Genomic DNA, 19354 nt, shown 5'->3' with positions numbered 1-19354 from the left:
GTGTGTGTGTGTCCCCTTCTCTTATCTAAATATTCAAACAGCCCAAGAAATAAAATGAGCTGTTTTCTGAGACGATGAAGTGACTCTTAAAAGAGCCTTTGTGTATATTAGACGGAGTTGTCGTTTAAGCGCATTCTCCGCGAATACGGCAGGCCAGCTGAATATCCTTGAGAGAGATGGAGAAATGTGAAAAGCTAGCACTGTGGCTACGTGTTTCGCAACCATGAGCTGTATTACATTTTCCAAAGCAATTTAACACGCTGAGATGGGCAGTCCATAGGTAGTCGGTACCTAGCCGACCAAGGATTGGATTGCATTGCGACGGCTCAACTATGGAATTGTCCCGTTCTGTGAGACCTTTGGGCTGTCTCGCCGCATCGTCACCCTTCAGTTTATATGACGGCACAGCTCATACCTCAAGACTTGAATAAAATTAGACCCTCATAGCGATGGACTGCTAATCCGTTGTGCTCTGCAGGCGTGGGTTCGAATCCCATCCTCGTCGCAAACTTGTTAGTTGTAAAGGAAATTTGTGAGCATCAACAACTCTTTTTCTGAGTTGTTGATGCTCACAAATTTCCTTTACAAGTAACAAGTTTGCGAAAGTCAAACAAGATTGCGAAGTCAGGCTGGAAAAGTTAAAAAAAAAAAAAAAAAAAAACATTTCTAAATTGTTTGGACTCCACCAAGGAAACTCACGAGCATGGTTACCCTCCCTATGGAGTTCGACTAGTTTGGGCAGAAATGATAAGGCTTGTAATGTTCTTTTGGTGAAGGCTTTACTTTCAAAAGTCACTTCTGCATTGGCCGGGAATTGAACCCGGGCCTCCCGCGTGGCAGGCGAGAATTCTACCACTGAACCACCAATGCTTAGTTTAAATAACTAAAGACTGTGCCGTGAGCAGCAGCAGTCACACACTATATTTCCAGATACTGTATAATATTATAATATCTCCTCTCTGCTCAACACGCATGTAATACAGTCTACATACCGTAGAGCAGTGTTTTTCAACCACTGTGCCGTGGCACACTAGTGTGTCGTGAGAGATCGTCAGGCGTGCCGTGAGAAATTGTCCAATTTCACTTAGTCTTAAAATTCTTATTTATTAAAATTTATTCATTATTATCTGCAAATAATAAGCCATGGTTGAGTGTCTGTGCTGTAATATAGTGACTGGCAGAGTAATGTAATATTCGTCTAGGTGGCAGTAGGTAATTGCCTCCTACCTTCTTAGAGACAAGAGAATTAGTGACGCATGCGACAGGTCGTGGTGGCAGTGATGGAGAAGTTTTTAAAAAGGAAACATGCAAACTCCGAACTGGGCCCTGGACAAGACTGTGACCCAGGTGAAGGGCCTAGTATGAGTGGTGGTAAAAAGAAAGCAAAGATGGTGAGCTCGAGCAAAAGTTATCTTTCGTTAGGATTTACTTTCACCAGCGATGAGATGACCCTGACTCCATTATGCTTGGTGTGTGGCGAGAAGCTGTCCAATAGCGCCATGGTGCCAAGCAAGCTTAAACGCTATCTCCAAGTGAAACACCCGTCGCTTCAAAACAAGCCGATGGACTATTTTGTTTGCCTGCGTGAAAACACCGAAACAGGCAACATTAATGAGAAAAACCACAAAGCTAAATTAGAAAGCCCTCAAAGCTAGTTGCTGCACTTGTAGCTAAATGAAAAAAGTCCCACACTGTGGCAGAGACGTTAATACTACCTGCCTGCAAAGACACTGTCAACGAGATGCTCGACCCTGACGCAGTTAAAGACATATCTAAACTCCCGCTCTCAGATAACACAATCGCCAGACGTACTGATGACATGTCTACAGACAACGAAAGCCATGTTTTGGAAAAGATACGCATCAGTAGGAAATTTGTGTTGCAACTTGATGAGTCTACGGATATTCTCAGCTCTTGGCCAATGTGCGTTTTGTGGATGGAGATGCCATTAGAGAAAACTTCCTATTTTGTAAGGCACTGCCAGAAAAAAAACAACAGGAGAGGAAATTTTTTGGGTCACATCAGAATATCTTGACCAGGGAGGACTTACGTGGGAAAATTGCACAAGTGTTTGCACTGATGGAGCTGCAGCCATGGTCGGGCACACCTAAGGCTTCGTTAGCAGAGTGAAGGAAAGAAACCCAGATCTTATTGTTACACACTGTTTTCTGCACCGTGACACCTTCGTTGCAAAGACTTTACCAGCAGAACTAGTTCCTGTGGTGGATGATGTTGTGCGCATAGGGAACTTTGTAAAGACACGACCTTTGAAAAGTCGTATATTTGCATCTTTGTGTGAGGAAATGTGAGCGAAGCATAAAGCCTTATTGCTCCATACGGAGGTCCGATGGTTGTAGCATGACAAGTTGCTGGCCCGTGTGTATGAGCTTAAATTGTTAATAAGTTGGAGGAACTTAAAGTGTTTCTGACAAATGAGAGGTCTGATTACTCAAATCTGTTTGCAAGTGATGAGTGGTGTGCAAAGCTGGCATACCTGGCAGATATATTTCATCATCTGAATGAACCGAACACACAGATGCAAGGCCGAAATGAGAACCTGCTTACAAGCATGGATAAAATAAATGGATTCCATTTAAAGGTGCACCTCTGGCAACAACATGTGCAAAGTGCCAACCTTGAGATGTTCCCACTCACAGAGGAACGGCAAGATCACCCTGCTGCAATGTGCGAGGTAATAGGTAAACATCTGTAAACTCTTGAGGAGAAGTTGTCATTTTATTTCTCTTCAGCCTCCACTGAATGCCTTGACTGCTATTGGAAAGGACATAACTTTACAGGAGCAGGAGGAACTAACTGAACTGAAAGAAGATCGTGGTTTAAAGCTAAGATTTGCTGAACTTCCTTTGGACAGTTTTTGGTTGACTGCTCCCAAGGAGTTCCCCATTCCGGCCAACAAAGTTTTGACATTGCTCCCATTTTCCACAACATATGTGTGTGAGCTGAGCTTTTCAAGCCTAACTGCTATAAAAACTAAAAACAGAGAGAGACTGAAAGCTGGTGAAGAAGAGCTTTGTGTATGCCTTTCTTCAATTCCTGCCAGGATATCGGCTTTGTGTTCATCTAAACAGGCCCAGGTTTCACTCTGAGTGAGTATAAATAAATTGAGAAACTATATTGCAATTACATATACTGTATTAGGCTACAGAGTGTCATTCTGTAACATTTTTGGTCGGTGGTGTGCCACAAGATTTTCCCAATGTAAAAAATGTGCCATGGCTCAAAAAAGATTGAAAAACACTGCGTTACACTACACAATTTAAGAAGCTACACTTACTTCTGCTTCCATTGTAACACTTTTCAGTTTTGGAGCAACAACAACAGCAACAACAGCAACAACAATAACAACAAAAAAGTGTTGGAACAAAATAAATCTTATTTTCCATTCCAGGTTGCAGGTATTCGCGGGTGCAATGCAACACTGTTCCACACACAAATAACTCTTTTGAATGGTTAAATTACTAAAATCAGAAAGCGCCACCAGCATATCTGACAAAGATGACTCATGAACCGATTCTTTAATCACTAGCTGAAAACGACGTATTGAATTTACACAAACGCCAAATAACAAATACAAAATTCTACTTTCTCATGAATATGGTATAGTGCATTGCTTAATCAGCAGTTTTTCTTAGAAAGACAAGATATTTAAATTGAATGAATTTAATGAAACCACACATCACGTCTTTTCTAACAGAACATTAAATTTAGCATTAGCTCCCAGTTTCAGAAAGTTCTAGCCAGACATTCAGGGGGAAAGAATCAGAACAAAATGTAAAATAAAAAAAGTAGTGAAAGATGAAAGTGAAGGAATAAACGGGGGGTTTGTGTCTTAAAAGTTGTGTCTTAAAAGTTGAGTAATTAAAAACTAAAAAAAAAGCTGTGAGATTCAGCGTTTGTCACAACGATGCCAAACGCTCTCCCGACTATTTCTTTGGGATTGTTCCCAAACTGAGAAATCAAGGTTCTTCAGTCATGCTTCCCCCACAATCAAGCTTTGGAGTTGACTCCATATTCACAAACGACTATAGAGTCGACTCCAAAGCTTGATTCCTTTGAATCGACTCTATTCCCATTACCTGGTATCTACGAATTGACACCAGGTATTAGGAATCGCCCTGTTAATCATGATAATGATCCTATGTACTTAATACTGTGGGTTGTTCCCCTAACCTTTAATTCGAGATTTGTGCTGAATCGATTCTTGGAACAGACTCACTCAGTGTTGCAATCGATTTCAGAATATTAGCAAGGGTTTGAATCGTTATCATTTCCCCTGCTTCCATTTGTAGGAAGCTGCCTTAATCACGATGAACCCAGGCTACGCAGGCAGGACCGAGCTCCGGGACAACCTGGAGGCCGCTTCAGATCCGTCTCCATGATTGTGCCCGACCACGCCGTCATCGCAGAGGTGTGCTCGGGTGCCGTCATTCATTACATTATGTAATGAACGCAATAACGGATGTATTCTGGCGTGTTACAGAACCGTTTCACGTTGTCTTTTTTGCTGTAGGTGGACTTGTGAGCTGAGGGCTTCAAGTCCAGTGAGACTCTGGCGAAGAAGATGATTCAGCTGTATAAGCTGTGCAGCAAGCAGCTTTCCCGGCAGGACCACTACGACTTCAGCATGAGAGTCGTCAACTCTGTTATCGTCATGGCCGGGTATGTCCGTCTACGAACAGGGTGAACATATTAGATTAGATTAGATTCATCCGTTGTTTTTTCTAAATTGTTAATTAAAACTATCTATAAATGTAACAGATGTCTTGCTGGAATAAATCGAGCGTGTGTGTGTGTGTTCCAGGTCTCTGATGCGAGAGAACCCACACCTGAGTGAGAACGTGGTGTTGATTAGAGCGCTACGATACTCCAACCTGCCCAAGTTACTCAAGGATGATGCAGAACTTAAAATAAAATAAATTGATAAATAGTAAAGAACGCCAAAGCTTACATATGGAGTATCAAAGGTCATTATCACAGGATCACTGGAATCAGGCACTAGGAGGAAATTCCAGGACAAATTAGGAAATACAATTAACTGACATTTGCAAATTCTTTGCACCTAAAAAGCTGTAATTATATAACTTTTTTAAAAGCGTTTAAAGTATATAACATTAGCACCTTGTAATGTTATACCAGATGAAAAGTAAAGAATCCTGGAACATCTGAACATCCATAATCTGAAAATCTTGAACCTAGTGTCAATCGAGTCAATCCAATCTTTCTTGTGTGCGTTTAGCGGTATTCTGTCGGACCTCTTTCCTGGTGTGGGTGTTCCCGAGCATGACTACGGCGCGCTTTAGTCGAACATCGAGGCAGCTCTATGCGCCCACTCCCTGCAGCCCGTCTCCAGCATGACCGCCCATCGAGACCGACGTGCTCAACCCACAGTCAGTAAGCTTGGACGAGCTGTATGGTGAAGACGACCCTCTCACACTGTAGTGTAGTGCCATCAAACCGTCCCTCGGCAGTGACATCGCCGACACGCACAAGTGGGTGGTGAGTGACGTACCTGTGGACATGCCTGTGGATTGAGAAAATTACCCCCGTGTTGGACAACAACAAGACGCTCTGTCTGGATAACGGTGAAAGGATCAAGCTCACACCTTCTACACACATGTTATTCGAGGTGTTACCCATCAGACACAGGTAGCATCGGTCCTAAAAACCATCACAAACAAGCACAAGCATATCATTTCCAAGAAGATTTTTTTTTTTACATTAAACGCGTTCCTGATGGAAAGGTCACACACAAACGTATCTTTAAGACTTCACTCTTTCACACGCCTATAATGAGCGATAAACGCATTCGAAGCATGTTATAAAGCCTCCGTAATGCATTACGCATAGTATTTAAATAAATATTATTATAATAACATGCACTACACTACATTATGAATTCTTAACGTATTGTTAACACATCTTTACTGTGAGCGGGATGATGACCAGACGCAGGCAGGCTCCCGGGTACTCATATCCGTAGATGTACTGATACAGAGCCATTCTGGCCACGCAGTAATCCAGATCCACGTCCCAGAATTAGCACAGCTGCCTCTGCCACTCAAAGTTACTGCTCGAGTCCACCTACGTGAACACATACACAAAGACATGTGATATATATACGATCTCATTGTATACGAATTGGGCATTCTCGCTGACGATATAGCGTGGATAGTTTATAATGAGTGCGTTCATACTGTATAAACCTGGGAACTGATTTGCATGTGCACTGCTGTCAGAGCTGCAGTTATTTTTAAAAGATTTATTAACAGCTTCTGACCAATCAGATCTGACCACACCCATGATTCCCTTCGCTCTGAAGAGAAGGTGTGTAGCCATCTGTACCCTTTCATTGACGAGCTCCGTGACGATGTCTCTGGCGTGGACATCCACAGTAATGAGAGCTGTGATGATGCTCTGATGTATTTTGGGTAAGTTACCCTGAAGCAGAGTGGCCAACACATTCAGCCTCTGTATAAACACACACACACGCACAGAGTAATACCCGTACATTACCACATATTACACCATACACCATTATGTCATGTAATCAGAGAAGGAAATCTGAACTACAGTTCCCAGCAGCCACTGCATCACAGTCACATGACCACCTGCACCTGGATCACATTCCTGGTAAGCACTTGTGTATTTAGCCACAGTTTTCACTGCACTCTTTGTCTCACGTTTGTCCTTCTTTACCTTTGTCCCTGGTGCTGTGTTTTTCTCTTTGGTTTATGTTTAGTCTTTGCCACAGTGATTTGCCCCAATGTCAGTGTCTTTTGTATTTTGTTTAGTTCTTTGTTAAACTTGAAAAATCTGCACTTGCATCCATCTCAACCTCCATATCGTGACACAAAAATATAAATATAATATAATATTATATATAAAATGTGTGTGGGGGTATATATTAATAGAGAGAAAGGCATTTCTTCTCAGGGGGGAGGGGAGTAATCAATAGGAAGAAGGATCTGAGAGGGAACATGGACAAAATTTATGGAACTTTTTCCTGGTTCGGCCCTAAATTTGGGCCAGATTAAATTTCATCTGTACAAGTTGGACAATAGGGATGGGGAACATAGATCCAGTACCCTTAAATCCAATTAGAACTTCTATTCCAACCATTAAAACCATTTTTTATCTTGAAATCTAGGGGCTTACCCAAACAATAAACTCTAATCACCTAATTTTTAACCAATAAAAACTCCTTTTTCCAATATTGAAACTTAGGGGCCAACCCTAACCCTGAACTTAACCATCAGAAACAAATATGTTCTCTAAACTGATCCTCCAACCCCCAATAGTTAACCTCACCTAAAACGTCTTACATTTAGACAGATTTTCTTTTAAAGTCTTTAATTTATTTATTCATTTTCATATGGTTCATTTACATGTGATTCATTTACATTGATTCATTTACATGTGATTCATTTTCATGAGATTCATGAAAATTCTTTTTTTTTTGAAGTGGCAGAATTCGTTTTTAACACAATATGTCGATTAAAAAAATTATATAATTTCTTTTCCATTTTTTTTATACAACTGATATTTTCTCATAGAATGTTAAATACATATAGAGAAATATATACAGAATGAAGGACAAGGTTTTGTGCCTGTGCCACCTCCCACACCAATGAGTGTTGGGTTGAGTCATCCCCTAACCTAACCCTGCCTGAGCCTTTTTATTAAAGGTATTTAATTTAGTTTGATGTGGTTTAGTTTGTTAGAATGTGAATTTATCCGTTATATGTAGGCTAGCTAACTGCGTAGTTAACTAACGTTAGTCAGCTGACAAGAAAAATATCAGACTTTTTCCTCATCCCCTGCCTGTCCAAACCCTGCCTCCTCTATATCAGATGCTGACAATGCTGAGACCAACTCGACCAGTGAAAGTTCTCAAGTGACATTTGAGTCATCCCAGCCCGTTTCAATCGGTGTGCAATCTTTTACAGATGATGACAGCCAAGCGCAGCGAGTTGAGTCTTCTCCAGTCTCTGCAGCTCTCATCCCGACAAGACAGTTTAAATCAGCTTGGCTACAAGAGTTCGCCTGGTTACGTTATGACAAAGGGAAAATGTACTGCACATTTTGCGCTAAAGCAGGACAAGATATTGCTGGTAAAACAGAGTTCATTACCAGTTCGAATCATTTTAAAAAAGAAACCGTAAAGAAGCATGGAGACAGTACAAAACATGAGACCGCCAGGGATTGTGTCATTGCTAGGTCTGCCCCTCGTGCCACCCCAATCGTGAAAGCAGTGCAACGTGCTAGTGATAAAGTCACTGAAAAAGAGATGAGGGAATTGAAAATAAAATTCAATGCAGCCTACATGACTCTGAGCCTGAATAGATAGCAGGAAATGAATAAAAAAGTGAAAAAAAGAAACAAATGACTGCACATTTAAGTATTTACGGTAATATGATTCAAGATGGGGGCATCACTGCCACTGTTGGGCCCTTGAGCAAGGCCCTTAACCCTCTCTACTCCAGGGGCGCTGTATCATGGCTGACCCTGTGCTCTGACCCCAACTTCCTAACAACCTGGGATATGCAAAGAAAAGAATTTCACTGTGTTGTAATGTATATGTGATCAATAAAGACTCATTATTATTATTATTATTATTATTATTATATGACGTACTGAACATTGCACATATTGTGTATGTAAAGAATACATTGTGTAAACTATGGGAGGCAGAGTAAACAAAGGCAGACAGTACAGAGGGGAAAGAAAAGGCAGTGTGAGGTAGCCATTTAACAATGATATCATCATATGTCATATGACATCACTATTTTGGCTCCTGAAAATTTGATTTGGCACATAAATATTTTGGGTTTAGGAACCAATGGCTCCAAGATTTTGTTTTTTGCTTGGAGCCCTGGAATATGTTTAATAAAATAAATAAATGAATTTTTTTAATGAGTTCCAGAGAGGAAAGGAGCTCTACTAAACCTCAAACAACAACGATGACCAAACCCTGAAAGGAGTAAGTACAATCCTTTTCTACGTAAAGTCTACAAAGAGTGTGCACACTGAAAACAAAGAAGAGAAAAGGATATATACAACTTTGCAAAGAAAGTTTTCTTGTTCTCCTGTTGGGATGTTCTTCCTCCATTTTATGCCAGTAGCTCACCCAGACCTCAAAATTGCAGTCCTGTGAAGAAAGACAAGGCGTATTTTATGCACATGTTCCAAGATGTCCATCAAAGGAATTATTACTTAATTCATCCACCAGATGGCATCACTTCTACATTTTTCCCTATACGTACACAGGTATGTGTTTTGTTTCTGATTTGGTGTTGTGTTGATTGAATCATTTCCTTGACTGTTTCTCCTTTCTGAATTCTATTTCATCTTAAAGGATTTTCTGCCCCTATTCATTCTTCCCCTTTACACAGGCTGTTCCATCTTTCTTCCTTTTTAAAGTGAACTTACTTTAACAATATGTCTGTAGTATTGCACAACAGATTTGAAGTCTTGGCTGACTCTGGACCGATAAGGGAACCTGCAAATGTAAGTGAAAACCAAATTCAAGGTCTCTCAAATCAAAAACTGCTGTAGATTTAACACTGACAAAATATTTCAAATTTTTACAGGCTCTACATCATTCAGAAATTCTGGCGGCCACAACACCGGCTAATCCTTATCCACCAAGTGTGTTCAGACAGGTCACAAAATTCACATCTTTCATTAAACCTTCTCCAAACCAGTCAACACTGGAAAAGGTCAAACAAAACACAGCACAGTGGATGGAGATAATATAGAGATCTTAAAAGAACACTACGATGAAGTAATAGCAACCATTTTGTCTGAAATAAGGGAATTGGACATTCAGGTTTCCAACAGCGCAGTAACCTGGAGCAAAACAAGATATAGAAAGAAATTCACAGCGAGTTCAGCACAGACCCTGAAATCAATGTTAACAGAAATGCCAAAAAAGTCACTCACCCCATTGGCTGAATCCTTCAATGGCCCTGAATCGTTTCCACCTCTTAAACCGAGTACGCAACCTGTTATGGGTTCCTATGCGGGGATCGTAAGGGAAAATAGGGGGTTCGGTAGAGAGGGGAAAGCCAGACTTTCATTAACCCCAACACAGGCTGGCCCTAAAGGAAAAAGGGGAGAAAGGAACTTAAAACAACATGCAGAACAAACAGTAGAAGTGCCTATGGTCACAGATTTAACTAAGGAACTACAAATAATAATGGAAGAGAAACCAGTTAGTTTACCATCAACCTCTACTCTACTGAGGGAGGACCTGGAGAGCAGGAAACAAACCAAGCAGCTTGAACCATACAGCAATGTAGTGTGTTAGGAAAGTGGTTTCCACAGTATGAAGACCTGCTGGAGGAACTTGCAATCAGAAATGTTCCATCACATCTGTGGAATTGTGATGTATTTGGCCTACAAGATCAGTTTTACTCTACTCGTGTGGTTGGGGAGGTGGGTAAACCCTGTGTAGAGGTTACTGCTGGGGAGAAAGGAGAGACCACGACAGTCCTTCAGCATTCAATGCAGCGGGAACATTTAGGGTGTGTTGCTGTCAGTGCAACTCATTGTACCACGAGAGCTGTGGAGAAGATGCGCTTTCTATTAAATGAAATATATTTACGGTGTTGCTGCTATGGCACACTGAACACAATAGTGTCAATTTACTGTTAAAATTAAAATGGTTTCAGTCGAAATTACCTGTTACCTTTTTATATTGGCCCATTTTAACTGAACAGCCGGCCCAATTTGCCTGAACATTGTGTTGTTGCTCAAGAGGGTTCCTGCCAATACTCTAACCCTCATAATTTTAAAACAATTATACTTTTTCATATTTTTAAAAGAAATTTATATTGAAGAGGCCCATGCTAATTTATAAAAATATCATTATAGATAATGATTTGATGAGATGATGAGACATGATAGCTTATTTGATGGCATTATAAATCATTTACCAAAAAGTGGCCCATGTTAGCTGACTTCACCCTAACCATATGGAAAAGTACCTCATGTATACAGTTAACTATGGTGGTGGATCTTTAATGTTTTGGGGCTGTTTTTCTTCCAGAGGACCTGGACATATTGTTAGGATACATGGCATCATGGACTATCAAATATCAACAGATATTAAATAAAAACCTGACTGCCTCTGCCAGAAAGATTAAAATGTGCCGTGGTTGGATCTTCCAGCAGGACAGTGATCCAAAACATACATCAAAATCAACACACAATTGGTTTACTGACCACAAAATCAAGGTCCTGCCATGACCATCCGATGTGTTGATTCTTTCAAGTCATTTAACACTAATGATCAGTATTAAAAATATTAACATGGATATCTGAGTCTGATAATAAAATTAACTTCTACTTACAGTCAAATTTTGTAGTGTTTAGGACATTTAACACCCTTCTGTCCAAAAGAAACCAAAAGGGGGTACAAACTTTTACACTTCACTGTATTTGGTTGAAATTGCACTAATAGAACAACTGAATTATACTGTACTGTATTATAAAAAAAAACATAGTATCTAATTTATTGTCACTATATACACTTTATATACACTTTACCTGGCTGCTATCACTATAACTGCTATGATCATATTTGGTATAAGCTAATTTGCTGAATACTCAGTCATAGTGTGTTATGTTTACATTTACACCATTTTTCCATTATTGCACTACCTGTTATATGTTAAAGATCTAACAGACCTGTGCGGACACATTTTTACTAATTATCTGTTAAAAAAAAAAAAAAACATTCTTAGATTTCAGTGTTTGTTTGTGCTCACATAGTCCTATTGAACACAGCATACCACCATCTAACATACCATCTAACATGATATATATGGTTATATCTAGAGATATAGAGATAGCTCTTTAACATTTTACACTGGGTCAAAAAAAAGTCAAAAAGTCATTATGGACTAGATGGTCTGCCTTACATTACTTCTGTTCAGAAAACACGCTTCGGGGAGTAAATACTAAAGTTCTGTCCCAAATGAAGTACTGTACACTTACACTATGCACTGTGTACTCTACTGTCTGTATACTCTACTGTGTGGATTTTAGAAAGGTAATATCATCTCAAATGTATCACTAGCGATTTTTTTACTAACCGGTAGTATAAGTCACGATGACGCATGACGTCATACACACGCTAGCATTAGCAGACACTCAGAGACACCGACACTGACTTTCTCCAGTTTACTCTTTGTCAGCGTTACCTATTATTCCCAACATGACGTCAGTCTCCATCAGATGGAGGAGAAATCATCACGTCACTGAGGAAGAAAATCAGAAATGCAGGGAGCATTTTATATTAAATACCGCGAAGCACAAAGTTATGTTCATATCCACTGTGTGTAAGGGGCAGGGGAAACTGGTGCATGCTGCTTAAAAGGTTTAGTTTAATTTAAGTTTATTGTCATTATATGCTGTATCTGTGCGCTTGCAGTGTAAATTCTGTTGTTTATTATAATGGAAGTGGTGTGTTAGTAACGAGGCCGTGTTGCGATCACGCGCGGTGTAGACGCACTGATACAGCGTGTAGCGTGAGTAAGATCTGTAATGTCTAATTCAAACACAAAATTTTATATAATTTATTTTATAGTATTTATGCATTATTTTCATGGCTGCACAAAAAGCACTGAATTAAACTACAGTCCTAATTAATAATATATATTCTGGTGTGTGTGTGTGTGTATTGGGTTCTTTTCTGTTTTGGACAAACACTTGTGTAAAGTTTTAGTCTGAAGTAAACCTCAATTTGTGGATTTTATTTCAAATAAGAAGAAATGGTACTGAAAGTTTGCCCCGCCCCATCTGATTAATCTAAAAAATAATCGGCCAACTAATCGATTATTAAAATAATGGTTAGTTGCAGCCCTAATAATTATTAATGAATGAATCATCCCCACTCCTTCCTCCAAGTGGATTTACCATATATTGTGTATGAGTATGGTTCATGTAGACCAGTTTACCTCACAGCTCCATGTTCCCTGATTCGATCCTGAGCTCAGGATACTGTTTATGTGGAACTGCAGTTTCTCCCTGCGTCTGTGCAGGATTCCTCCAGGTTTTCTCCCACCACACATAGACCTACTGGTTGGTGGATCTCCTTTGCTATCTTGCCCCAGGGTGTGAATGAGTCTGTGATTCTGTGTCTGTGTGTGTCCGTGGTCTCCTGTGATGGACTGATGTAAGATATATTCTTGCCTCTTGCCCATTCATCCTGGATAAACTCTGGATCCTCCTTGACCCTGAGCAGGATGAAGTGGTTACTGATGATAAATAAAGGAGCAAAGTTGACAAACTGCATCTGCTTTTTACTTGTATCTACTCTATGGGTCAATATCGCTCATATAATTGTCAGATTATTAGAAATCCATGGCTTCAATATGTGAAGGGGAAAATATTGTTAATATAAAATGATATCTAATTCCTTTAATGCAAATAGGTTGAGTACAAAGCCACCTACTAAGCCACTGCAGTGGAACTGCATGATAGAAGTAACAACTTCATTCATGTCATGTTCTGTGAAGAGATTACTACACACCTTTGTAAGATATATTCAATTTCTTGTCTATTTCTGACATGGAACAGCCTTCATTTCTCAAAACAACAATAGACTGATGACTTTCTGAAGAAAGCTGTTTCTTTCTGGCCATTTTGTGTCTGTAATCAAACCCACAAATGCTGATGCTCCAAGTTCTCAAGTAGCCCAAAGAAGGCCAGTTGTAAGGCTTTCTTAAACAGCACAACGGTTTTCAGCTGTGCTAACATCATTGCACAAGGATTTTCTAATGATGAATGAACTTTGTACCATGTTAATGTCAGATTAGCAAACACAATGTGCCACAGGAACACAGGAGTTGCTGGTTGGTGAAAATGGGCCTTTCCATGCCTATGTAGATATTCCCTTAAAAATCCAGCAATAATAATGACTGTATTTCTGATCAATGTTATTTTAAAAATTGTGATTTTCATTCAAAAGCAAGGCAATTTCTGAGTGACTCCAAACTTTTGAACTGTAGTGTTGCTAAAGTCATAAAGTTAATACTAATTCTCTCATGGTGGTGTTCTAGTTATAATATCAGTACAAGCCACTGTATAACATGTGCTACTGTAACAAAAGAGGCAGAACATTAGTTTGGTTTGGAAATTACCAGAGGGTTTGATCATTCTAGACAGCATGGCTCAGGTTAATTGTCAGTCATAAAATACAATAAGTGGAGAGAGGAAAAGTAAAAGGATATAATGGCTGCATGGTTAAATGATGCACTGATGGATTTTCTGTGCATTACAGTGTGTGTTTTTATGAAACATTGTAAGAAGCAGTGGAATAAGGTGGACTGAGAAATATAGAACATTACTTAATAGGTCTAATACTGAATATACAGAGAGTTTTATTTAGTGTACATACATTTTATGAATTCATGCTGGTTTTGTTTTCTCATTTATTTTACTTTTTTATTCTATGGTATGCTGGTATGGCAAGAAATAAATTATAAATGCTGCTTACCTTTTAATGATGTTTTTTAATTGTGTGGGTGTTTTAACATAATCTGTTTACAGTGAATTCTATAAAAGATTGGATATGAATGTGGATTTAAAAATAAACAGCTTTAATCTCTATGATTACATGAACACAGTACACTAAGTAAAAATCTCTGCATACGGGTGGACCAAAAATGAGGAGATGGGGCAGGCTCAAAAATCACCTCTTTATTTTCCTTCACTATTTCTGTCTCATTTCAGAAATTTTATTTCACTATGCACATATCTAGACACACGGCTGTCCGCTTTCTCTCCTCTGTCTGTCCCCTCTCTCCCCCTTTTATCCTGCTCATTGAAACACAGAACACCTGTTACAAAATCCTGCACAGGTGTAGATCCTTACCACTCACTTTTCCCTGGCTCCCAGTCTAGTCCCAGTCTTTTCCCAGTCTACCTCATTCCCCTGCTTATTATGATGTTTCATAAAAACACCATTTAATACAGATAAAATCCATCAGTCCATCATTTAACCACCAACCCATCATTTAACCATAGGTGTGAGGTGTTTCATGCATCTCTTCCTGTAAATCCCTTCACTTTTCCTTTCTTCACTTACTGTATTCCCAGTCTTTCCCAATTAACCTGAACCATGTTGTCTAGAATTACCAACCCATGCCTGAAAATGATTCAACTATAAACATATGTACATGACAGATTATTAACCCTTATGCTTAATGTTTACAGTAATTAGATACACTTTGTTAGTGTTTAGTGGTATTGCCTGTTCATTGATTGAACTTGGGGTAGCCTTCCACAAGCTTCTCATGATTTGCTGTAATTTGTGCTCATTCCTCCGGACAGAACTGTTTTGAGGGCCTCATTGCTCAGACATGCTTTTTCACTTCAGTCCACAAATTTTCTTTGGGAGTCAGGTCAGGGTGTTTTTGATGGCCACTCGAGTAGATTTACTTTGTTGTCTTTAAGCCATTTTGTTACAACTTTGGAGGTATGCTTAGGAGCATTGCCTTGCTTTACATTTTATTTTTCCCCAATAACCTGTGTTCAATTCCCCTTACTCGCCCTACTAGGCCAAAACCAGTGTGCACTTGCAGCATGAGGAGACGAGTATGTAGTAGGGTGTTGTTTTTTTAAACTACTATATTTTCTATAGTTGCTATCTAAAATGACCTTTAATACAGAGGAGGTGGACTATGGGGAGGTGCAATACCAGTACCCTGATACTAACATAACACAGAGGTTCTCTTTTTTTTTGGTGTACAGACAATGCTAATGTTTCCTCTTCGTTACTTAACAAAGTTATTATTTTACCTGTCGAACACAGTATATTGGAGTTGGAATGAAAGAATGAATATTGATATTTTATTTCCACTCCAATATACTGTGGTAAAAATAGATATTTTTAAAAACAATAACTTTGCTAATGTCCAAATATTTATGAACCTGACTGTATCTGCTGGGTCTGCAAAAATAATGTAATTAATAAAATAAAAATAAAATAAAAAAACAGCTTGGAAGGTCATTGTGCATGTTTATTCTAGTCCAGCCAACTTTTCTGATTTTATGGAATTAATTAATTAATTTTATTATTAATATTATCGTGTTTTTTTCATACATCTTGCAATGTGCTCTTGGACACATTAGTGATGGGACCTGGAGTCACTGGGTGTTTTGGATCTTTAATCCTAAGACTCCCTGGACCTGTCCTGTGTCCAAATTGCTGATCACCCTCCAGAGCCTTCTTGAAGCTCTCTCAGCAGCCTCTGTGGTGTTCCTGATAGTTCTTTTCATTTGTTGTCATGTGATGTTAAGATGCTTTAAGGTGTGGTAGAGAGACAGACTGGAAAAGCCTCTCCAGCACACAACAGGATTCTCATAATAATAATAATAATAATAATAATAATAATAATAATAATAACAACTATCATAGCACTGTGTGCATGGAGTTTGCATGCTCTCCCCATGCTTCGGGGGTTTCCTTCAGGTAATCTGGTTTCCTCCCCAATTCAAAGATGTGTTGTAAGATGATTGGCATTTCCAAATGATTCGTAGTGTGTGAATGTGTGTGAGTGTGTGTGCAATTGTGCCCTGCAACAGGTTGGCACCCTATCCAGGGCTGTCCCCTGTCTTGTGCCCCAAGTCCCCTGGGATAGGCTCCACGCTCCCCCACGACCCTGTGTAGGATACGCGTTACAGAAAATGGATGGCTGGATGGATGGATGTCCCAAATCAATGTCACTGCTACAGCAAAACCATAGAACTTTGGGGAAATTAAACTTATGGCAGAAAATTCTACTGAGCTTCGTGCCACTGCAACATTATTTTTTAAAAACTTATGGCTCAATACTAAACCTACCAAAAGTTTCTCACTCCCATTTTCTGTCTGCCAGATCATTTAATAAATAGGCTAAAAATCTACAACAGAAATAGAAAGCAAAGTTAAAACCAACAATTTCTTTTCAAAGGTTATATAAACATCTCAAAATATACTGTACCTCTGTTAAACATTTCACAATAATCAGTAGGAATAAGTGGAACTAAATCTTATACAAACTGTACATGAACATGGTCAGAAAGATTCCAACAGGAATTTGAAATGTGAACCTTCGATTAAAACTGGAGTACGTGAGTGAGGGGTGTGCTGCTGTTAAGGTATAAAGTTAGCATGTTTCCATAACTCCATGCCTGACTAGCACCCCAGCCTCGGTGCACTTTGTCGATGCAGCCACCTCTTTCTCACACTGAGTGACGAACTGTTCGTTGAGGTAAAGGCCTTTCCAGCTTTCAATGACATGGTGCTGCTGCACTCTGCTGCCTTTAACTGCACCAGTCATGGTATCCTGGGGAATGATCATCACACTTCCCGGAAGCTCCATGAGGGATATGTGCCTGCCTGTACTCGTGGGAAAGAATGTTGTGTTGAGTAAGGTGTTTACTGTGGAGAACACATTACAGAACATGTTTTAAAACAACACATTTTGGATGTCAGCTTTAGACCTCATTACTCTGAAATTCCACGAAATGCAAAAGTAGCAAGATTCAATATCAGTCCTTACAGGATTTCCAGTTTTTTTCTGATTTTTGCAGCCATAAATGCGTGATCTCTGGCTTTTTTCATAATGTGTGATGCAACTTACAAAGTTTATTGTTTTACTTTTTTTGTGGAAAACTACTTGAATTGGTGAAATTTGTAATTGCATGAAATAGTTTTGCACGGTCTTTCAAAGTGATGTTTGTTGGGAATCAGAATCAGATTTATTGTCAAGTACAGTGGGTTTACATGTACAAGGAATTTGTCTTGGTGTACTTGTGCTTAACAATAACAGTACATACAAGAAAAAATATAATATTAATAAGAGAGTTAGGAAGTTATGTTTTGGAAGGTTTAGGAAAATAAAAATAAAGACATTAACTGTACATTAGTACAGTATGTGTTGTACACAGCAGTCTGACATGTGTGTGTGTTAATGTAACGCATATGAAACAACAATGTGGGGTTGTTCATTAATGTGATGTGTAAATGTCCATGGAGGCGGATAAGAGACCTCAGTGTTGTTAATGAGGCCACTTATCGATGGGAAGAAACTGTTTTTGTGGCGTGAGGTTTTTGGACTTGATGGACCGCAGCCTCCTCCCAGAGGGGAGTGCCTGGAAAAGTTTGTGTCCAGCGTGAGAGGGGTCAGCCATAATCGTGACTGCCCACTTCAGGGTCCTGTACAGGTAATGAAGGGGTGGCAGATTGCAGCCAATCACCTTCTCAGCAGAGCAAATGACATGCTGCAGTCTGTCCTTGTCCTTGGCAGTGGCAGCAGTGTACTAGATGACCTCAACAGGAGGTGAGTATGGACTCACCATACTCATGATGGAGGTGTAGAAGTGCACCATAATTGTCTTTGGTAGGTTGAACTTCAGCTGCCACAGGTAGTACACCCTCTGATTTTTTTAATCAGAGGCCTGATGTTCAGCTCCCACTTGAGCATGTTTGCCATGCACCTTGAGGGTTGTGGGTTCGAATATCACCTCCGCTTGTATGTCCTCCCCATGCTTTGAGGGTTTACTCCCATGTTGTAGTGTAGGCTGATTGGCATTCCCAAATATTCCGTTGTGTATGTATGATTGTGCCCTGCACTGGTTTGCCCCTCATCCAGGGTGTCCTATGCCCCAAGTTCCCTGGGATAGTCTGCAGTCTCCTTGTGACCCTGTGTAGGATAAGTGGCACAGAAAATGGATGGATGGAATCTAATCTTACAACCTGAAGAAAAATTTAATGAGTCCAACATAACTGAAAGACAATACACAATCACTGACAGACAATGCCTCCCTCTATTGGTTAATAACAGTAACATACAAAAATCTTGGTTGTTAAGTTTACATTGAGGTTTTTTGTTTGTTTGTTTGTAAGTGATTTTCAGTAAAGTCTAAAATTCACAAGTGTTCTGTATTCTTTAATACACCTCACACAACACTTTAGCTTGTTGACAAGTTATTGACAAATATTCCAGTATTTCACAAAACTGTAGTCTATTATTTTCATTGTCAAACAGGTTCTTTTTTGTTTTTTAGAGCAGGACACATCCATCCATCCATCCATCCATCCATCCATTTTTCCTACACAGAGTCAAGACTCTCAAGGGACTCAGGGCACAAGGTGGGGGGACACCCAGAACAGGGTGCCAACCCATCGCAGGGCACAATTGCACACACGGCAATTTTTTAGAGATGCCAATCAGCCTACAACGCAAGGGCCCCAAAAAGCTGCATAAACTAATAGTTAAGAACGTTTTATTTTTACTTTTGGCTAATTAATTATGTTTTTTCTAAAAATGCCATCAGGATG

General features: G+C 39.6%; 1 non-coding gene across 1 annotated transcript; it reads right to left on the bottom strand.

Moving 5' to 3' along the window:
- Positions 1-799: 799 nt before the first annotated feature.
- On the bottom strand, positions 800-870 carry trnag-gcc (transfer RNA glycine (anticodon GCC)). The gene has a single exon. It is a non-coding gene; the product is annotated as a tRNA-Gly (tRNA).
- Positions 871-19354: the final 18484 nt, after the last annotated feature.

This window comes from Ictalurus punctatus, unplaced genomic scaffold (assembly GCF_001660625.3).
Source record: "Ictalurus punctatus breed USDA103 unplaced genomic scaffold, Coco_2.0 Super-Scaffold_100046, whole genome shotgun sequence".
NCBI classification, from domain to species: domain Eukaryota; kingdom Metazoa; phylum Chordata; class Actinopteri; order Siluriformes; family Ictaluridae; genus Ictalurus; species Ictalurus punctatus.
Note: the sequence above shows the minus strand (reverse complement) of the source record. Positions and strands in the feature narration are given on the sequence as shown.